Below are 14,766 nucleotides of genomic sequence, written 5' to 3' on the forward strand. Positions count from 1 at the left end.
TCAAGCAACTGTGGGATGTACTGAAGAAACAAGTCCTATCCATGAAGGTCCCACCTCACAATTTACACGAATTAAAGCATCTTGGTGCAGATACCTCAGCCCACCTTCAGCAGTTTTGTGGAGTCCATACCTCGATCAGTCAGGGCTGTTTTGACAGCAAAAGGGGAACCAACACAATATTAGGCAGGTGGCCATGATGTCATATTTGATTGTTATATACATAAAATTGACTAGCCTTGGTGCCATTGAGCATGTATGGTAGCAATAAACAGACTCAAACAGCCTAACCTAACGAAAGTGAAAATAAACAAAACTAGACAGTAAGTGAAGACCTACAGTGGATTTAGATCTCCACCACCCACCTGTCTAATCAAAGAACTAATGAACTTATAATGCTCTGATGCATGCTCAATCATCCAGGTAAGTAAATCCCAAAAAGCTGATTCTTTTTATCTGGATGTGGGAGAAACATTTCATTGCTAATCCAGTGCTGGTTAGAGTCATTGTGCAAATGTACTGTTCATCAGGTTGGGGAAACCTGCAGTCAGCTGAGAACGAAGAAGTCACTTGGATGAGTGACAAAATGTTTCTCCCACTGAAAACGCTATGTCCAGATGAACAAAGTCAACTTTTTCGGGTAAAGAACTTGACAATTTTATGATAGTCATTGAAATAATGTTTATGTATTATGTTACTGAGAGCTGTGTTGGGTTTATCTATCAAACCCTGCTGGAACACAAGCCCAAACTGCACGACAAAACAAAACAAGACAGAGCTCTTTGTCTTTGTGGCTCGCGAGGGAAGTCAGCCCAGGCCTTCTCCTGTCCTTAGCCAACTTCAACTGATTCCTTCGCTGCAGCCCTTTTTATTGTCAGCAAGCAATCATTCATGAATATGCAATTACAAATACACGTGACATTCTTAAGCAGGCATATCTGAACAACATCAGTGTCTGTATTCTGTGTGTGTGTGCTTCCAGACATACTATACATAGACATATGACGTTACAATGAACTTAACCTTTAAGAACCCAGACCTATTTCTACTTTCATGAAAATTATGGGGGTTGTAAGTTATATCAAATGAATCATATATAACACATTTCTGAAGTTTTTTTTGTAATAGCTCCACCCACTGCCCCAGATCTGAAATGTCACATATGCGTCACATTGGGCATACAAGGTACATTTGTTCCATATTTAGAAAGTAATTCTGTAAACACTTTCTTGCTTTTAAAAACAGAATTTCATTTTCATTTTCAAATTCTTAACATGGATAATGATGGTAACACTTCTTGGTTTACTTCAACAAGCTTCTTGGAAAAAAAATAAAATAAATCAGCCCAATGAAGAAGTGTGAACACAAGTGGGGCCAAGTGGGGCCGAGGAGAAGAAGTTATCAGCAAAAACGTTTTGCTCAGCTGGCAGAGTTTCACACAACTTCACCACAACATCTCCTCCAATCCCAAGTAAAGTCTTCTTCCCAGTACCACCTTGATAAACAACAAAATCATGGAGCATACCAGAGGATGAGCACCGGGCCCAGATTTTCAATCCCCAGGGGTGGGGCTTTCCCTTCACATACTGCCTTTTTGGGCTGTGTGTCCCCTTGAGGGCACCATTTGCTCATCAACAGAGTTGTACTCCTCTGGGACGATATCCAGGCATTGTTTGCGAAACATTTCAAGCCATGGACGGATCTTCCAGCACTTGTCTTCTGCATCTCTGTGTAATAAATCTGTATTGTCAGTGAAATGTAGAAATCCCAACAGGGTTTGAAATCTGTTGCGGGACATGTTATCTGCTACCATAGGACACCTGGTGTCATTTTCCCAGTATGCTCGATTTCCAGGCATTTGGCATAGACCCATCCTCAGATAGAGACCAATGAGTATTTCTAGTTCTTTAACAGTGGTATTTACATTTCTCAGATGGTTGGATTTTTGTACACTGTATAAATTTGTTTGTTCCATTAACAACAGCAGCATATCATCTGTGATGAAGTTTTTGAAGTACTCCAGTGGAGTGTGGATCTCATCTGGAGGTTTGGCACAGGGTCCCTTGAATGTGGTCTTGGGGGTTCCAAACGTTTTCTTTCTCCAGGAGAATTTTTGTCCTTTGATAGCTGCCTTGGGCTGCCCAGTGTCCATATGGCTTGAATGTGGCTCTGTCTCTAAATCACTTGAATCACAACTGTCTGAATCACTGTATTCACTTGATTCATCACTCTCCACGTCTTTGTGGGGGATGTAATTAGGGTCTTCAGAATCTTCATCTGAGCTACTTTCACATCCCTCATACTCACTGTCCTCTGCAGTGATAAACTCCAGCGCATCTTGAACACTATATTTTTTCTTTTTATCCATTCTACTAAAGAGTGAAAATGACAAAAAATGGGGGGTAACTGAAAAACGCCTCGACAAAGCTAAAGTAAAGTTCCATCACAAATTTAGGTAATTTAATAAATTAGTTATGCTTGAATTTAGTTAAATATGACTGAGAATTAACAACAAAGAATACATTTACTTAAAATAACTGAATAAGCTAAACTGACTGAGCAAATGATCAGTTTTTGTCTTTTTGTGACAAATATGTCACATCAGTTTTTTTTAAGAAAATTTGGAGTTTAATGCCCGATGTGACATATTTGTCACAGCGATATTTAACAAACTGATTCTAGATCAAATTGTTTCAGAAATATTACCAAACTAGGTTACAAGTGACCTATGACATCTTATCTAAAGTTTAGAATTGCTGAATGAGTAAAAGCTTACCTTTGCAAAAAGAAAAGAAAGTTTTTAAAATTAGCATAGTGGTCTCATTAGCTAACCAGGTGGACCAAGACTTTGAAAATGGTGTCTAGAACACCCAGAGTGCCTCACTTGTCACATGACTGAACTAGTTTGTGCAGTAGACGTCACTTAGGGACTTTATTAGTTAAAAGTCAAAGTTAAACCATTATAAATAGTTTTTCTCTAAGTGTAAAGGGGCGGTGACACCAGTGTCACTGTGGGTAAGGACCCACAGTGACATGTGTGTATGAGGTATGCAGAAAAGCAGAAGTAAACGTCTTGTTAAACTATAAAAGTAGGAATTTGCAATAGGTCATATCTCAAATGCACATTTAAAGGTGTGAAATCTTGCACCTCAAGAAACAGAACAGTTTGGTATCAAAAGCTATAATGGAATTATAACGTCAAGGCTGCTTCCTCTCATCTCATGGTACACAAGTGCACACAGAATCTTATCAGACATAATAAGGATATGATTCTTATCAGCATACAAATGATTATATGTTTCTAAGCACAAATGACAATATAAGGAAAATCAATTCCAACAAGCTGTTTAAAAAAAAAATATGATAACACCTTATCGCCTCTTGGATGAACCTTTGAGAAAGTTAAACTGAAGACACCTGATTCTCCCAAAATTAGCCAGAGTTTATGTTGGAAAAAGTCAAACGTAAATCTATTTCTAAATCAGCAGTCTGGAATAATTGTACTCTATTTCATTTTTATTTTTGTTCCTCTTCACAGACTGAAGGAAGAACAGAAGCTGAACCTGAAGTTTCTCAGATCCAAAGAAGTGACATCACAAGAGTTCATCACAAATGACACATTTCCACATGAATTCAACTAAAAAACTAATGTGCAACAACAAGAGATAAAATGACTGTTTGAATGTTTGTTAAATAAAAGGAAGTCACAGGAAGAACACATCACATGACCCAACAGTGTCCTCAAAGTTTCCCCAACAAAACCTGGAGGAACAAAGTAGCTGGTGAAGAGACACTAATGAGAACATCATCACAGCATCCAAACCAGAAAGCTTACAGTAGTTTATGTTGTTTGCTTTACAGTGTTTTTATATTGTCTCCTGGAGACATGAACTTAATAAACAGATTTACGAGTGACCTTGACACAGATGCAGCCAGTAGTTGAACGGTGGTGTGTAGCACGTCTGCCACTATGAAACCCCCACACATGCACATGGTTTTTATGTTAACAATATTTTTGTTTACATACAGTGTTGTTCGCTGTTCAGCAGTGCCCACCAGCTCTGTCTGTGCTGTTTTCTTGACAGCCCTGTGCACTACTGCATAGAAATAGGAGAGCCATAACTAGACTGGCAGCTGCACCAGCCAGCCTCCACAGCACCACCCCTGAACCCACTGCACCACCCCTTTCCTGCAGCTAATGATATTTATCATTTATAGTGATCAATGTGACATTTGAACACTGAATGTGAACATTTCACCCACACAGATCTGCAATAGAAACATAACTAGCAGCACGTGTGTGAATAAAAACTATGACAACGTTAAACCTACCCAGCCCCCACTTTTTAAACAGAAGGACTGAAAACACAACAACACTGATGATGATGTTGTCATCATTTAACGTGGAGCCGTAGTCTGTGTACACACACACACACACACACAGCATGAACACCATAGTGTCAGAGCCATTAGTAAGATTGTGAGTGAAAGAAAACATCATTCTGGCATCTAAAACACCAGCGCTCGTTAATGTTCATTAATAAGATGGATCTTATGTATAATAATAATCTTTGATATAATAATAAATAATAATAAAATTAAAAGGTAAACGTTTACATGAAGAGAAACCTCGTGAGAATCTATGATGAATGTTTGAATAAATGTATTTCAACAGAGAAGTGTTATTTGCTTCTCCTTTCCCCCATTAGTGTCAACAGGTTCAGTGTAAATGTGTCTTTGTAAAGTATCTCTGTCTGCACTGATCTGTCAGACAGTCAATGACTGAAATGAGCCTTGCAATAAAGAGGAGACTCAGTAACATATTTGTTATGAAGTTCACAGATTGGACTGTCTCAAAACTCATTTTGTTATGAAAACAAAAATATGAAACAATTCCATGAATAAATTACTAGAAGAAACAATGCAAACCTGTTCTACAATTGTGTAAATAAAGTATCTGTATTTGTATAATAATGTAACTGGAAGTGTTGATGGTTATATCATTCTATTGATTGATCTGCTGATTCAACAAGAACTGTATTATATATAATAACTTTATTTTGAAGGATCAGTCAGACACAAGAATGACACTGATCAACTTGTTACAATGCAATGTTATTTATGGAAACTGGGTCCTGACATCCAAAGAAATGGCCTACATGTAGACATTTTCTTGTATGTACTAACTTCATAAATAATATCTTAAAACATGAACACAAAGAATGAAAAAATACACAGAGTCACTGACCACATGATTAAGAAATGTTGTTGCAAAAGACTTCATGTCTGTACTCACAGATCTGTTAGAAACTGTGTTTGTAGCTTCCTGTTGGTCAAATGTCTCAGTAAGGTTCTGTTTTAACTTCTCAGTTCTCAGACACTTTATCTTTCATCATATGTGGAGTGGTGCCTTCAGCACAAACAATTCACAGTAACACCACAGTGTGGTTTTGTGCAGCAGACAGCTGATTGTTGAGAAACGCTTCAGATAGTGATTATTTTTTATGAGCTATTAGCAAATGTTAATGCCAGTCATAGATTTGCATCCTAACATGTTAGTTAACTTAAACAAAAGGGTTCACATCCAAATGTTAACATTACTTGAGTACTATACAGATGTTTGTGTCAGCATGCAGATGTTAACACTGCTGATCTCCGAGATGTTTGTCCTCTTCTTGCAGACACTTTAATTATTAGACTGTGATGCTGCTCTGTTCATGTGAACGCTTTCTGTCTCTGGTGTGTTGAAGCGTCCTGATCTAAACCAGCTGAAGAAAAACAGAAAGACATTAAAAAGAGAAGCAGTTGTTTTTTTTGTTTTTTTTAGTGATTAATAATAAACATCTACTTAATAGAATCAAAATAAAAGTGAAATTCAACCAGTTATCCTTTAAATAGTTTTAAATATCTATAATAGAAGCAGCTGACTCACCACTCAAATAAGACCAGTGTGCTCACAAGCAGTATGATCCCCACAGTCTTCACTAGAGTAATGAAGACAGTGTTGACACCAAACAGATCATCTGCAATGCAACAAGATTTTAGAGGAAAGAAAACATGAAATAAGAGAAAAACGAACATTTCACATTAAATAATGCCCTTTTTGGGTGAATACACTATGATGCTGTCTATGTGGCTGTGTCCTGCTTTCTCTTCACTCCCGAAGGCACTTCTACTTATTTTAGAATAGTGTAGCTTGATGATTTAACATTTTGACTTACTTTTACTTTGTTACCAGCTTTTATGTTTTTTATTCATATTATTCTTTTTGTTTTTTCAGCTTTTATTGTTACTTCCCTACATCAAGATATAATTTAAAGTTTACAAATGATGCAGAATGGGCACGATTTCCACTTGAAGTGACGTTTCAAAGTTAGGACAAAAGGAAAAATGGGACTAGTACAAATACCTCCCACAGCCACGTTAATCTCTGCTGATGTCTGATTACCCAGATCATTAGTGGCCACACAGTAATAAACTCCTCCATCTGTTACATTGAAGCTGTAAATCTCTCCTTCAGATACTTTCACAGCTCCATCTCTGCTCTTCTTGAACCAGGTGAAGCTGCTGACTGGAGGTTTGGCTCTGCTGGAGCAGGTCAGGTTAACCCAGCTGCCTGCAGACACCAAACCTGATGGACTGATGGATGCTGAGGTGTCTTTAGGAGCATCTGGAGAGAAAAAAAGAAAGACATATGCCATAAATCATGTTGTCCTATAGGTTTCGGTTCAACAACAAACTCTGATTGTCTTACATGAAACACTGAGAGTCTCTTCTGTCTCTGCTGTCTTGGTGTCTTTTCCTTGGTTCACAGGATATCTGGCAGAGCAGCTGATCTTCTTTCCATCATGTGTGTCTGACAGAGTGATGGTCTGCTGGATTTTAGTTGTAAAGCTTCCATCTGTGTTTTTCTCTGTTTTGTTGTGAGTCTTGTGTGAGATTCCAGGTGAGTTGAGGAGGGGAGTGTGGACAGGGAGTGAGAGCTGAGCAGGTTATAGTGACAGACTCCTTCTCCTTCAGATCACCTGGGATTGTAATATTGGGCCTCCAAGGAGAATCTGTGGTTTCACATCATAAACACAGTTTGTACACTGATAATCAGTGTTAGGCAAGTTACTTTGAAAAAGTAATTGGTTATAGTTTCTAGTTACTTCTTCAAAAAAGTAATTGAGTTAGTAACTGCATTACAATATTATAAAAGTAACTACTTACTAGGAAAAGTAACTATTGCATTACTTAAAAAAATGTTTTACCTCTGGGGTCCAGAGTATAACTGCCCCTTTCTGACTACTTGTGACACTGCCTCTACATTTCACCTTTAAAAACTATTTATCTTGCCTTCTTTTCAGGACAACCTCACATGTCTGAATTTACAGTTATTTTTCATTTTGATATACTGTACATACCATTAACACACAGTCAAAAATCAGACAAAAAACATAAAATCAGAGTAGAAACAGAGTAACAAACATCAATGAATCATTTTCATAACTTGAAATTCAAATATAAATTGTACATTTTAAAATTTGTTGTTTTGCTTTGCAAACAACAAAGTTCTTTGCAGCCATTTATCTAAAAAATGTCGCAAAGGCTTTTTTTAAAATAACCATTTCAAAATATTTACAGAAAAATCAGGTGTTCTGCATCAAATAAGATTCCACACAAATTATCTGTGAAACTCCAAAATATAATTTCTGTCCACTCTAAGATAGAGGAGAACATCACTACCCTGATACCTGCAGGCCTGAAAGGTGTATCACTCTTCCTGTTTCCACCTGGAGACAGCGTTTACACTGCAGTTTGCTTTTTGTGTCTTTTTGGCAGCAACTGCAACATTCAGCAGTCGCCTCATTGTTCTGACATACTAAAAAAAACCTATTGATTATACGACACACTAACTAAACAACACACTACACACTCCAATCCAAACACGCTAAATGTCACAAATCTCTCACATCTCAAAACTCGCTCTCTTTCTCTCTCTCTCGCCGCTGCCTCTCCAAAAACCTCCCCCACGTCTAAACAACCAAATGCCACATGTTGCCATATCGTTTACTGAATAGTTGACATGGTAAATTTTTCCACCAATAGGAAAGGGTAGGGTTTTTGTTTTTTTGCTCATAAGCAGAGAGTGCTTTCAAGCGCTTTCTTTTGAAAACACGTCTTTACTGTTTCTTCCCGCAGTGAACATAACGATAGTATTCAGAAAAAAACATCACGTATATTTTTTATCATCACTCTGGTTTAACATGGCCTATCAACACAATTTAAAAACTGTTATATAGTTTAGTCAACACTTTTAACACAAAAATAGAGACTCAGGGTTGTCTTGGGTTGACACAGCATCTTGTTGCTATGTCATCTTAAATTGGTCATGTGATAGTTTGCCAACGCTACTTTATTCTTCCTCAGCCAAACGGCGTTACTTTTACTGTCGTTATTCCCATCACTGCTGATAATACAGGAAATAAAGTCGAGTAAGAGATGGAGATCAGTGTAGTTGTTTTAAATTCTTTATATTACATATTCACGATGTTCCATCAGGAACATAAATGTGTTATTTGCTCCATGGAGCAAAAATAGCTGAGCTTTGAAATGGCAAACTGTTCTAATGTTATGAACACTGACTTTTTATTCTTAACAATAACATGAAAACGTTCTCACCTTTAATTGTTATTTTTAGAGGATCACAACGTGCTGTACTTCTGTACGGCCAGTTCATAATTCTGAAGTAGTATGTGTTTGTATAATTGGTGGTTAAACTGGAAAACAGAGTGGTGCAGTTTTTCTCCTTCAGGTTTCCTGTAATATTCATTGGATAGATGTTAACTGTCCCGCTGCTGTTGAAGATCACATTTTCTGGATCAGGATTAAAGTTGTTATCGTTTCTAATCCACACTGCAAAGACGGGTCTTGTGCTGTCAAACTTTTCTGGGCCAGCAGCACTAAAGTTACATGGGATTTGTAAACATGATCCACTCAGAGCTTCCATCTCTGTTGGTGCAGTGATGAACAGGCGTGTGTTTGGAGGACAAGCAGCCAAAGTGTCTGGAAAAAAAAAAATAGTAAAACACATAATTATGATAAACTTACTTTATCAGGCGTGTTTTTTTTTCTCAACAGCTTCAGTATAAAATGTGTGACATGGTAAAGTATCTCTATCTGCACTGATCTGTCAGACTGTAAATGACTGAAATGAGACGACTCACTTGGAATAAAGAGGAGACTCAGTAACATGATGTCTGTCATGATGTTCACAGACTGGACTGTCACAAAACTCATCACCTGTATAAAAAAACATAACATCACATAAAGGTTTGATCAAATCAGGAACTTGCAATGTTTTTTAGAGCAAAACAAAATTTACATTTATTTGAAATCAGACAAAAAAAAAAAAGCGGTTATTTTTGTGTGATTTTTAGTAAGATGTAAAAAATGTTTTCTTACCAAATGATCAGACTGGTACAGAAGCTAGAATAAGGAAAAACAAATGTGTGATTTCAGCAGAAAGAGAGGGAGTGAAACACTTCTCTGTTGTAATGTCAAAGCAAACAGACCTGTGGTGCTTTTGGTTTTCTGTCTTTCTTTATTCAGTCAGTCTGTTTTTTATGTTCCCATCATGCTCTACTCTCACTTTGGATGCTTCCACTCCCGCCTGCCTGCCTCTAGATTCACCTGACCTGACCCTCCACTCACATTTTAACTCGTTCTTCATTCTTTCATTAACATTTTTGCATATACAGCAGCTCGTTTCCACCAAAGTCACTAGAGTTTGTGTCTCAGCTTTCCACTGTTTTTTTCTCCTGCCTGTTTTGATCAGGATTTTGTTTGCTTTTTTTGTTTGCATTTTTATATAACTCCTGATTTGTGCTCTTGGTTCACAGACCTGCTCTTCCAATACTGTCAAAATACAAAGTTCTCACCTTCCTGTGAATAACAAAGTTAGCTGAATCTCATCAGGGTGCAATGAAGTAATTATATTTTCAATTTTAAACATTTTCATCCAGGCCTACGAGCTTTATCCTATAATAATCTTGTCTTAAATTTAATATTAGATTTAACAAAGACAAAAAACTGAAGACAGATGTAGCCTTACACAGAAATGTTTTCTGTTCAGCACCTACACAACGGTAATACTGAAGTCACAGCTACAGTAAAGGTAATAACACTGATCATCTTGTTACAGTGTGATGTTCTGCTGATCCCTGACAATCATATTGATGTCACTTTGACATGAGTCTAATATTTAATTATTGTTTCAAACCAAACAAACAACACCAAATATGACTGATGTGGCTATTAAATGATGTACTGATACACAGCGTGGCAGACCACATGACTAAATAATGTTATTGCAGAAAGCTGTCTGTTCTCACACAGGTTGTAGAAACTTTGTCTGCAGCTTCCTGTTGACCAACATCCTCAATGTGTTTTAATGTTTCTTCTTTTATTTAATGAGTCATTTATCTGTTGACAAATACAATTACTGTATTTGTCAGACTATAAGGTGCACTTAAAATCCTTTAATTTTCTCAGAAATCGACAGTGTGCCTTGTAAACCGGTGCGCCTTATGTATGAATTCTGGTTGTGCTTACTGACCTCAAACCGATTTTATGTGGTACACGGCGCTCAAATCTGTCAAATCTGTCACACCAGTGACTTTTGTAGGGTTACTGTAGTTGGACTAGCTGGTATATAATGATGTGCTACATGATTGCTAGCGACACAGCTATGTTAGCATAATATAAACAGTGAAGCTGGAGGATGAACACTAACTTTTTTCCACTTGATAAAAGTTAACGTGAGGGTTCTCGATGTTTAGGGACAAATGCAAGGATGTTGTAAATGGACCAAACTTCAGTCAGGAGAGCAACTGAGATAATCCATCCACAATACGAGGTTAGTCATTAATATACTGTAACAACACGGAATAGAGCAGCTGCGAGAGAATTCAAGATCAATGAATCAATTGTACGGAAGTGGAGGAAGCAAGAAGAATGAGTTGAGTAAAGTTTGACTTATCTGACTGTTATGTTTTGCTTAATGTGCCTTATAATCCGGTGCACCTTATGGTCTGAAAAATACAGTAAAGTTTAAACCAAAGCAGTGGAGTGGTTTGGTTTAAACTAGATTAAAACCAACAATGGTCTTAAAAAATTATATTGTAGCGGGTCAGGGCTGTTTGGGGTTTGACAGCTATGTTCTGTTGTTCCGAGGCGGCAGCGTTATGCTGCCATGGTTACAGGTGACGCTCTCTTTCTGCGACTGTGTGTTTTCTGGGTGAGAGACCGCCTTTTTCTTGTTGATGTTGTTATGCTAGTGCTACGCCGAGCAGTGGAGTTGGCGGCGTTGTGTTCTCTGTTGAATGCTAATAAACGGCTGTGCTCCCTGGCTAACTCTGCGGGAAGCAAGACCAAACGATACCTCTGTTTCCTCCTTGTCTGAGCTCGCCACAATATATTTTAAAACAAAAGAATTAAACACACTAATCAAAAATGGATTTTAGAATTTTTGCATCCAAGTCTGTAATTGGTTGGTTTTGTGGCACACTTATAACGTGTACAGAAAGAGCTAAGCGTGCAGGGAGCAGAGATGTGGAGCAAGAGCAACACTGAGAGCAGGTCGTCCACAGATGTCTATTATGGTCTGTCAGCACACAGATCAGAGATCTGAGCATGAGCCAATGCCAACAACTGAGCAAGAGGGGCTGTTATTGTGTGTGTGAAATACATTTCTTGCTCACAGCGATGAATTTTGTTTGCTCAATTTAAACTATTCTTCGCTCAAAAATAATTTTCTGCTCAAAATGCAACATTGGACTTGCAAATTTTTTTAGACGTGCTCAGAATAGAGGCACAAAAATAACGGCACAGTTTATTTGTGTGTTTTGTCTCCCTCTAGGGGTGAATTAGATTTCCTGTGAAACAGTTCGATCCACTTTCAACTAGACATGTTCTTGGAAAAAAATCTGAAGAAAGCCTTGGTTTAATGCCCAGATAATCAGCTTTATTTTCAAATTAAGAGACAGATTAAGTGGATGATTGAGAATTTCCAATAAGTTGGACTTTTGTGGATAGTGGGAAAAATCAGAGAACAACATGGTAACATGGGGAGAACATGCAAACTCCTCACAAGAAGAGACTGAGGCTGCTAAAGCCACGCACTGTTCAGTCAGCCCTCCGTAAGGATGACCTTTACAACCACTTGTTTTGTTTCCTCCTCCAGAGTCATTCCAACTCTTCTCTTCACTTTTTGCCTGAAATTTGACCTACTCAGTGTGGTAGGTAAAGTAAGGCTTTGTGAAACACTGACACGGATGAAATAGTCTGACACTGATCTCCACAGTGACACCTTCTGGACACATTTGCAGAAAATGAATAATATTATTCTGTGAAACAATGAGGCAATGAGTGTTGCACACTCCTGAACAAGACAACATATTAACGCACACTATCATTAATTAACACAGGTTTGGATAAGTCAGCGTACAAATTAAGACAGAAAAATGTTGAGAGTGTTAAAGACAGCCAGCTGTGACTGTGATGAACAGTGTGCTTCAGCAAATGCTCATTTCTCCCAGTATTAACATGCAGCTGTTTCACACTGTAAAAACGATAACTAGTAATTGTTGATTTGAGTAAAGTTTTCAAATTAAACTGACTTAGAAATAAAACTTTCCATTTACAATCTAAAATAGCTTGTCTGCCCAACAAATTTCTTCCATTGTTGTCCTAACTAAGATTTTCTAGCGAGCATAACAAAGATTATCAACTTTTGAGTAGATTTTTGAGTCGAGTTGGGAACCGTGGGAAACCCGTAGGTGACTGGCACACGTCGTGGTCTGAATAAGTTTGAACTAGACCAAACGAGTCTGAGCAGACTGTGTGATAGTGGTTTGTCGATGTGTTCTGAACTGAAAACCTGCTAAGAAACTTTGAACAAACGTGGCCAAAATTGGATGAAAATTACAATTTTTCGACCATTACAGATTTTACCTGGTCTGAAGTTGGAGTGTATTATTTGACCATTTTTTGGACAGGTGCGGGAGCTGCCGGCCATTTGCCCTAGCAGGTAAGCTAACGACATCTGTTATTAGGATTTTCTACAAGCGCTAGGCTGCATCCTCCTGAGGACCCAGGAGGGTGGAACGAGTAAAAACACTGAAAAAAGCCAAACAATAACATATTTAAGTCATCTAAGGGGCTTATATATCATGTTTAAGCTAGCGAAGGACCGCGCGGGGGGGTTGAAAATGATATGCCAGGAGTTCGCTGTTCTCGCTGCTCTAGCGAGCCTTGAGTCCCCAGCTCGCTATCGAAGCTGGTGGTAACAGACGTCTCCGAAAACGTAGAAGCATTTTTGCAAAAATGTGTTGTCTTAATAAACTGAGCAGATATTTGAAATTTACACAGCTACATTCTCGCCTGAAAATACCTTAAAAGTTTACTTTGTGACCCAGAAAGAGTAATAAGAGTAATATTAAAACTAAGTGGCTGCCGCCATTGTTTGAAACTAGAATCGGCTGGGCCGCGCTATGAATTCTGGCATAGGGTGGGCCACGAAGGATACACCTGACCCATCCTTCAAAGCTGTGGAAAGTATTGTATTGTTTTGAGAGCCTTTTTGTTGGAGTATTGATTTTATGTACAATTCCACGGGTAGACGCGATCTGTACGGTCCGACTTTGCACGTGCTCAGTAAGGATCGTGGAGTCCGATCCGTAACTTTTTTTTCTCGTTTTTTTTTCTACATTATATTGAAATGTTTCATTATTGCAAACATTTTCTCTCAGGCGGAGAGAGGTCGTGGAGTGTCAGCCTATGGTATCTGAGGTCCAGGAGAGATGACCTGCGCTGTTTTCCTCTGAGGAGGTAAGACTGTCCTAATTTATTTATAATTTAATTATTATTCAAATTGGGCATGATTTATACTTATATTGAAGCAGTACGGTATTTGCTGGGGTAATGCATTGGCCAACTTTTATTATCTTGTGCTACCACTCCAGTCAAGGCCCTTGCCAGTGTTATATTGAAATCCTTACCCTGAACATTTCTGCCAGTACAAGAGTCCCCATGCTAAATCGAAATTGTGAAACAGAAAGGCAATCTCATAATTTTGACTTAGCATGTATTTTTTTTTTTTTGTGCTAGAAATAGGACTTCTATAGTCTGAGATTGTTAGGGAAAGAATACTAAGGCAGGTCACAGAATCTGATTGGTCACAGATTTTGGTGCAACTTAGAACATAATATGTATTTTCATATTGATACTGGGTTTTGTGGGAGGTGTTTCTATTCCAGTGCAAAAGACGTATTCATGAGAGATTTTTGAAGTAGGTAGGGTTTTGCTGTTGATGACACAGTCAGGCATATAACATGGTGCAGACTGTCCAAGACAGCTACCCAGGAATTTTCTGTGTTGAATAAATGACAATATTTTGGTGAATGTATTGTTTAGATATCTGAACATTTCATCGGATCACAAGCAAAGACCTCCTGGGGACCTTCAATGCATCCCTTGACAAAGTTGTGCCTGGCCTGCTGAAACTGTACTGGTCTAAGAAGGGAGCTCTTGGTGAGGAGATGGAAGACCTCCTGGATAAACTTGATGAACAGGTGAGTGAAGTGCTCCTTTATCTGACATTTGCAGAAGAGAGTATACTTTTCTCTTAACAGAAACTGAAAAGATGTTGGCTTCAAATAAAACACATCAGTGGACATGTCCGTAAAATGAATGTCATGAGTCATTGCTTTGTTCTTATTTGGCAGT

The 14,766-nt window shown here is 38.1% G+C and overlaps 1 protein-coding gene across 1 annotated transcript in view; it reads right to left on the reverse strand.

Moving 5' to 3' along the window:
* Window positions 1-5,721: 5,721 nt before the first annotated feature.
* LOC116309485 (B-cell receptor CD22-like) overlaps window positions 5,722-14,766 on the reverse strand; it is a 32,271-nt gene continuing 23,226 nt past the window's right edge. The window contains exons 1-6 of the transcript XR_005614234.1: window positions 9,445-9,584; window positions 9,207-9,282; window positions 8,662-9,045; window positions 6,752-7,055; window positions 5,930-6,667; window positions 5,722-5,765 (exon numbers count right to left, since the gene is read on the reverse strand). The gene's annotated coding sequence lies outside the window, so the exon portion shown is untranslated. Of the gene's footprint in view, window positions 5,766-5,929; window positions 6,668-6,751; window positions 7,056-8,661; window positions 9,046-9,206; window positions 9,283-9,444 lie in introns of the transcript that reaches the window.

The sequence above is a fragment of the Oreochromis aureus genome, linkage group 9 (assembly GCF_013358895.1).
Source record: "Oreochromis aureus strain Israel breed Guangdong linkage group 9, ZZ_aureus, whole genome shotgun sequence".
NCBI classification, from domain to species: Eukaryota; Metazoa; Chordata; class Actinopteri; order Cichliformes; family Cichlidae; genus Oreochromis; species Oreochromis aureus.